Source organism: Triticum urartu, chromosome 2A (assembly GCF_056163025.1).
Source record: "Triticum urartu cultivar PI428250 chromosome 2A, HENAU_Tu73, whole genome shotgun sequence".
In the NCBI taxonomy this organism is placed as follows: Eukaryota; Viridiplantae; Streptophyta; class Magnoliopsida; order Poales; family Poaceae; genus Triticum; species Triticum urartu.
Genome location: NC_141874.1, coordinates 201,144,319 through 201,152,374, shown reverse-complemented (window position 1 = coordinate 201,152,374; position 8,056 = coordinate 201,144,319).

The following is an 8,056-nucleotide window of genomic DNA, read 5'->3' as shown; positions in this document are numbered from 1 at the left end:
GCTAGTATGAGGGGGAAAGGCAAGCTCAACATGTTGGAGGATCCAAGACAATATAATTTATCTCAGATGTAAGAAAACATAACCCATTATGTTGCCTTCCTTGTCCAATGTCAACTCTTTAGCATATCATATTTTAATGAGTGCTCACAATCATAAAAGATGTCCAAGATAGTATATTTATATGTGAAGACCTCTCTTTCTTTATTACTTCCTATTAATTGCAACGATGACCAAAACTATGTTTGTCAACTCTCAACAACTTTTATTCATCATACTCTTTCTATGTGAGCTCATTACTCTCCATAAGAGTCACATGATCTCTTTGTTTCTTTTTATTTCTTTCTCTTTTCTTTTATTCACTTGGGATCATGGCAAAAATAATCAAGCCCTTGACTCAACACTAATCTTTATTATATAGCTCATGGACTCGATTACATAGAAGGATAATAAAGAAAAACTCACAACTGGATCATACTAAGAACTTTTATTCTACTAGATCAAGATATTACCAAAAGGATCAAACTAAGAAAAACAATAAAGATAAAAGTGATGGTGATATGATACCGGGGCACTCCCCCAAGCTTGGCAGTTGCCAAGTGGAGTGCCTATACCAAATACTCAATTCTTCTTTGTTGGAGAAGAAGGTGGAGTTGTTGATGATGGATAGTCGCACATCGAGTGTAGGAGGTCTTCTAGCTTGCGGATAATGCCCTTGAGTGCGATGATATGCTCCTTCAACAAAATATTTTCACGTGTGAGATACTTATTTTATATACGAGCCAACTCAATCATCTTGAAAGCTTCGATTTCTGTTGGAGTAAGAAGATTGTGATCCAGTTGAAGGGTGTTCTCTGTTGCTGGAACATGGTCCTCCATGGCCTTCTTGATCCCTTCATCCTTGTTGATCTCCATAGGTTCTTCTCTCTTCAGCTCTATCTTCATTATCCAAGCATCATTGCCCTCATGGTTGGAGGAGGAGGGAGACGACATAGTGCATGGCCTTAAGAACCCTGACAGAAAATAGCTCGAAACAAAGACAGGAGATTTTTGCGTGATACGGGAGTCAAAACCCCCGGGAGGTTATATAATGATTTTTTACCGACCAAAATATGTGTCCTGTAAGAAAACGGAGTCCGGAGAGCACACGAGGTGCCCACGAGGTAGGGGGCGCGCCCAGTAGGGTAGGGCGCGCCCTCCACCCTCGTGGAGCCCTCGTGTCCTTTCCTGATTGTTGCTTATTTTTCTATTTTTCTAAATATTCCAAAACGGAGAAATATTGCCTTAAAAACTGTTTTGGAGTCAGTTTACTTATCGTACCACATACCTATTCCTTTTCGGAGTCTGAAACGTTCCGGAAAGTGTGCTTTATGTATTCCTCCGGGGTTACGGTTTCAATAACATTGGTTTCAACATTTATGGGATTACCTGAGATATAGTGTTTGATTCTTTAACCGTTCACCACCTTCGGATTTGTGCCTTCGAAGTTGTTGATTTTTATGGCACCGGAACGATAGACCTCCTCGATAACTTAAGGGCCTTCCCATTTGGAGAGAAGTTTTCCTGCAAAAAATCTTAAACGAGAGTTGTATAGAATACATAATCACCTACATTAAACTCACGCTTTTGTATTCTTTTATCATGCCACCTTTTAACTTTTTCTTTAAACAACTTGGCATTTTCGTAGGCTTGGGTTCTCCATTCCTCAAGTGAGCTAATATCGAATAACCTCTTCTCACCGGCAAGTTTAAAATCATAATTAATTTCTTTAATAGCCCAATAAGCCTTGTGTTCTAGTTCGAGAGGTAAGTGACATGCTTTTCCATAGACCATTTTATACGGAGACATACCCATAGGATTTTTATATGTAGTTCTATAGGCCCATAATGCATCATCAAGTTTCTTGGACCAATTCTTTCTGGACCTATTAACAGTCTTTTGCAAAATTAATTTGAGTTCTCTATTTCTCAATTCTACTTGACCACTAGACTGAGGGTGATAAGGGGATGCAATTCTATGATTAACATCATATTTAGCAAGCATTTTACGGAAATCGCCATGAATAAAATGTGAACCACCATCAGTCATTAAATATCTAGGGACTCCAAACCTTGGAAAAATAACTTCTTTAAGCATTTTAATAGAAGTGTTATGATCAGCACTACTAGTTGGAATAGCTTCTACCCACTTAGTAACGTAATCAACAACAACTAAAATATGTGTATAACCATTAGAGGAAGGAAAAGGTCCCATATAGTCAAAGCCCCAAACATCAAATGGTTCCATAACAAGTGAATAATTCATAGGAATTTCTTGACATCTACTAATATTACCAATTCTTTGACATTCATCACAAGATAAGACAAACTTACGGGCATCCTTGAAGAGAGTAGGCCAATAAAAACCAGATTGTAGTACCTTATGTGCAGTCCTATCTCCAGCATGGTGTCCTCCATAAGCTTCGGAGTGACACTTGCGTAGGATCTGTTCCTGTTCATGCTCAAGTACACAACATCTAATAACACCATCTACTCCTTCTTTATAAAGATGTGGGTCATCCCAAAAGTAATGCCTCAAATCATAAAAGAACTTTTTTCTTTTGCTGGTATGTGAAACTAGGTGGTATAAACTTAGCAACAATGTAATTAGCATAATTAGCATACCATGGAGCAGTATGAGAAGTATTTATGACATTTAATTGCTCATCAGGAAAGCTATCATCAATAGGTAGTGGGTCATCAAGCACATTTTCTAACCTAGACAAGTTTTCTGCAACGGGGTTCTCGGCTCCTTTTCTATCAACAATATGCAAATCAAATTCTTGTAGCAAGAGAACCCATCTAATAAGTCTAGGTTTAGCATCTTTCTTTTCCATAAGATATTTAATAGCAGCATGATCAGTGTGAATAGTTACTTTAGAATCAACAATATAAGGCCTAAACTTATCACAGGCAAATACAACTGCTAAGAATTCTTTTTCAGTAGTAGCATAATTTCTTTAGGCATTGTCTAGAGTTTTACTAGCATATTGGATAACATTTAGTTTCTTATCAACTCTTTGTCCTAGAACAGCACCTACAACATAATCACTAGCATCACACATAATTTCAAAGGGTAAATTCCAATCAGGTGGCTGAACAATAGGTGCAGAGATCAATGGTTTCTTAAGTATTTCAAATGCTTCTACACAATCATCATCAAAGACAAATGGTATATATTTTTGTTATAAATTAGTTAGAGGCCGAGAGATTTTTGAGAAGTCCTTAATGAACCTCCTATAAAAACCGGCATGACCAAGGAAACTTCTTATACCTTTGATGTCCTTGGGACATGGCATCTTTTCAATAGCATCAACCTTGGCTTTATCAACTTCAATACCTCTTTCAGAAACTTTATTCCCCAAGACAATACCTTCATTAACCATAAAGTGGCACTTTTCCCAATTCAAGACAAGATTAGTTTCTTCACATCTCTGCAAAACTCGATCAAGGTTGCTCAAGCAATCATCAAAAGAAGATCCATATACGGAAAAGTCATCCATGAAAACCTCACAAATCTTTTCACAAAAGTCAGAGAATATAGCCATCATGCATCTTTGAAAGGTAGCAGGTGCATTACATAAACCAGAAGGCATACTTCTATAAGCAAAAGCACCAAAAGGGCATGTAAAAGTAGTCTTTGATTGATCTTTGGCTGACATAGGTATTTGAGAGAAACCAGAATAACCATCTAGAAAGCAAAAATGTGTATGTTTAGGCAATCTTTCTAGCATTTGATCGATAAAAGGTAAGGGGTAATGATCTTTTTTAGTAGCCTTATTTAATTTGCGGAAATCAATTACCATCCTATAACTAGTAATAATTCTTTGAGGGATCAATTCATCTTTATCATTAGGAACAATAGTAATACCTCCCTTCTTGGGGACACAATGGACATGACTTACCCACTTACTATCAGCAACGGGATAAATTATACCTGCCTCAAGGAGCTTTAGTATCTCCTTTCTTACCAATTCTTTCATTTTAGGATTCAGACGGCGTTGATGATCACGAACTGTTTAGCATCTTCTTCCAAATTAATTTTATGTTGACATAGAGTGGGACTAATGCCCTTAAGATCATCAAGAGTATACCCAATAGCAGCATGGTGCTTCTTCGGAGTTTTCAATAATCTCTCTTCTTCATGCTTTGAAAGGTTAGCACTAATAATAACATGATATATCTTTTTCTCATCAAGATAAGCATATTTAAGAGTATCAGGTAACGGTTTAAGCTCAAACACGGGATCACCCTTGGGTGGAGGAGGATCCCCTAGGATTTCAATAGGTAAATTGTTTTTCAGAATAGGTTCCTGCTTAAAGAATACTTCATCTAATTCCCTTCTTTCATTCATAAACATATCATTTTCATGGTCTAGCAAATATTGTTCTAAAGGATCACTAGGAGGTACGGCAATAGAAGCAAGACCAATAATTTCATCCTTACTAGGTAATTCTTCTTCGCGATGTTGTCTACTAAATTTAGAAAAATTAAATTCATGAGTCATATCATCTAAACCGACAGTAACAACATCCCTTTTGCAATCTATGGTAGCATTAACAGTATTTAAGAAGGGTCTACCAAATATAATGGGACAAAAACTATCTTGTGGGGAACCAAGAACAAAAAAATCAGCAGGATATTTAGTTTTCCCACACAAGACTTCAACATCTCTAACAATTCCCATCGGTGAAATAGTATCTCTATTGGCAAGTTTAATTGTGACATCAATATCTTCTATTTCAGCAGGTGCAATCTCATGCATAATTTCTTTGTATAAGGAATGAGGTATTGCACTAGCACTAGCACCCATATCACATAAGCCATGATAACAATGATCTCCTATTTTAACAGAAATAACAGGCATGCCTACCACAGGTCTAGGTTTATCTGTATCACGGGGTTTAGTAATTCTAGCAGTTTCATTACAGAAATAAATAACATGCCCATCTATATTATCAGACAAGAGATCTTTAACAATAGAAATATTAGGTTCAACTTTAACTTGCTCAGGAGGTGTATATGTTTTAATATTGCTTTTACGAACCACAGTTGAATCTTTAGCATGATCCTTTACCCTGACAGGGAAAGGCTGTTTCTCAACATAAGAAGTAGGAACAATAGGATCATTATAAGTAATAGTCTTTTCTTCAACTTTAATAGGTGCAGCTACTTTTACTTCTATGGGGAGGATGATATTTAAACCACTTCTCCTTGGGGAGATCAACATAAGCAGCAAAAGATTCATAGAAAGAAGCTACTATCTCAGAGTCAAGTCGATATATTAGTGCTAAATTTACGAAAAATATCGGTATCCATAAAAGATTTAACACAATCAAAACTAGGTGTCATACCTGACTCCTTACCATTGTCGAGGTCCCAATCTTCGGAGTTGTGTTTAATTATTTCCAATAAATCCCATTTTAATTTAATAGTCCTCATCATAAAAGAGCCAGCACAAGAAGTATCAAGCATGGTGCGATTGTTACTAGAAAGCCGAGCATAAAAATTTTGAATAATCATTTCTCTTGAGAGCTCATGATTGGGGCATGAATATAACATTGATTTAAGCCTCCCCCAAGCTTGAGCGATGCTTTCTCCTTCGCGAGGCCAAAAATTATATATGTAATTGCGATCACGATGAACAAGATGCATAGGATAAAACTTTTGATGAAATTCCAATTTCAATCGTTTGTAGTTCCAAGACTCCATATCATCACATAGCCTATACCATGTCGATGCATCTCCCCTCAAAGATAAAGGGAAGACCTTCTTCTTAACAACATCTCCGGGTACACCTGCAAGCTTAAATAATCCACAAACTTTATCCACATATATTAGATGCTCATCAGGATGTTTTGTTCCATCTCCTAAAAAAGTATTAGCTAGCAGTTTTGTTGGGGAACGTAGTAATTTCAAAATTTTCCTACGCACACGCAAGATCATGGTGATGCATAGCAATGAGAGGGGAGAGTGTGATCTACGTACCCTTGTAGATCGACAACGGAAGCGTTTGGTTGATGTAATCGTACGTCTCCACGGCCCGACCGATCAAGCACCGAAACTACGGCACCTCCAAGTTCTAGCACACGTTCAGCTCGATGACGATCCCCGGACTCCAATCCAGCAAAGTGTCGGGGAAGAGTTCCGTTAGCACGACGGCGTGGTGACGATCTTGATGTACTACCGTCGCAGGGCTTCGCCTAAGCACCGCTACAATATTATCGAGGACTATGGTGGAAGGGGGCACCGCACACGGCTAAGAATATGATCACCCGGATCAACTTGTGTCTCTAGGGGTGCCCCTGCCCCCGTATATAAAGGATCAAGGGGAGGAGGCCGGCCGGCCCCTATAGGCGCGCCAGGAGGAGTCCTCCTCCTAGTAGGAGTAGGACACCTACTAGGAGGGGGAAAGAAGTGGGGAGGGAGAGGGAAAGGGGGGGCGCCGCCCCCCTCTCCTAGTCCAATTCGGACCAGGGGGGAGGAGGCGCGCAGCCCACCTCTGGCTGCCCCTCTCTCTCCACTAAGGCCCATATGGCCCATTACTTCTCCCGGGGGGGTTCCGGTAACCCTCCGGCTCTCTGGTTTTCTCCGAAATCACCCGGAACACTTCCGGTGTCCGAATATAGCCGTCCAATATATCAATCTTTATGTCTCGACCATTTCGAGACTCCTCATCATGTCCGTGATCACATCCGGGACTTCGAACTAACTTCGGTACATCAAAACTCATAAACTCATAATATAACTGTCATCGAAACCTTAAGCGTGCGAACCCTACGGGTTCGAGAACAATGTAGACATGACCGAGACACGTCTCCGGTCAATAACCAATAGCGGAACCTGGATGCTCATATTGGCTCCTACATATTCTACGAAGATCTTTATCGGTCAGACCGCATAACAACATACGTTGTTCCCTTTGTCATCGGTATGTTACTTGCCCGAGATTCGATCGTCGGTATCTCAATACCTAGTTCAATCTCGTTACTGGCAAGTCTCTTTACTCGTTCCGTAATACATCATCTCGCAACTAACTCATTAGTTGCAATGCTTGCAAGGCTTATGTGATGTGTATTACCGAGAGGGCCCAGAGATACCTCTCCTACAATCGGAGTGACAAATCCTAATCTCGAAATACGCCAACCCAACATGTACCTTTGGAGACACCTGTAGAGCACCTTTATAATCACCCATTTACGTTGTGACGTTTGGTAGCACACAAAGTGTTCCTCCGGCAAACGGGAGTTGCATAATCTCATAGTCGTAGGAACATGTATAAGTCATGAAGAAAGCAATAGCAACATACTAAACGATCGGGTGCTAAGCTAATGGAATGGGTCATGTCAATCAGATCATTCACCTAATGATGTGATCCCGTTAATCAAATAACAACTCTTTGTTCATGGTTAGGAAACATAACCATCTTTGATTAACGAGCTAGTCAAGTAGAGGCATACTAGTGACACTCTGTTTGTCTATGTATTCACACATGTATTATGTTTCCGGTTAATACAATTCTAGCATGAATAATAAACATTTATCATGATATAAGGAAATAAATAATAACTTTATTATTGCCTCTAGGGCATATTTCCTTCAGTCTCCCACTTGCACTAGAGTCAATAATCTAGATTACACAGTAATGATTCTAACACCCATGGAGCCTTGCTGCTGATCATGTTTTGCTCGTGGAAGAGGCTTAGTCAACGGGTCTGCAACATTCAGATCCGTATGTATCTTGCAAATCTCTATGTCTCCCACCTGGACTAGATCCCGGATGGAATTGAAGCGTCTCTTGATGTGCTTGGTTCTCTTGTGAAATCTGGATTCCTTTGCCAAGGCAATTGCACCAGTATTGTCACAAAATATTTTCATTGGACCCGATGCACTAGGTATGACACCTAGATCGGATATGAACTCCTTCATCCAGACTCCTTCATTTGCTGCTTCCGAAGCAGCTATGTACTCCGCTTCACATGTAGATCCCGCTACAACGCTTTGTTTAGAACTGCACCAAC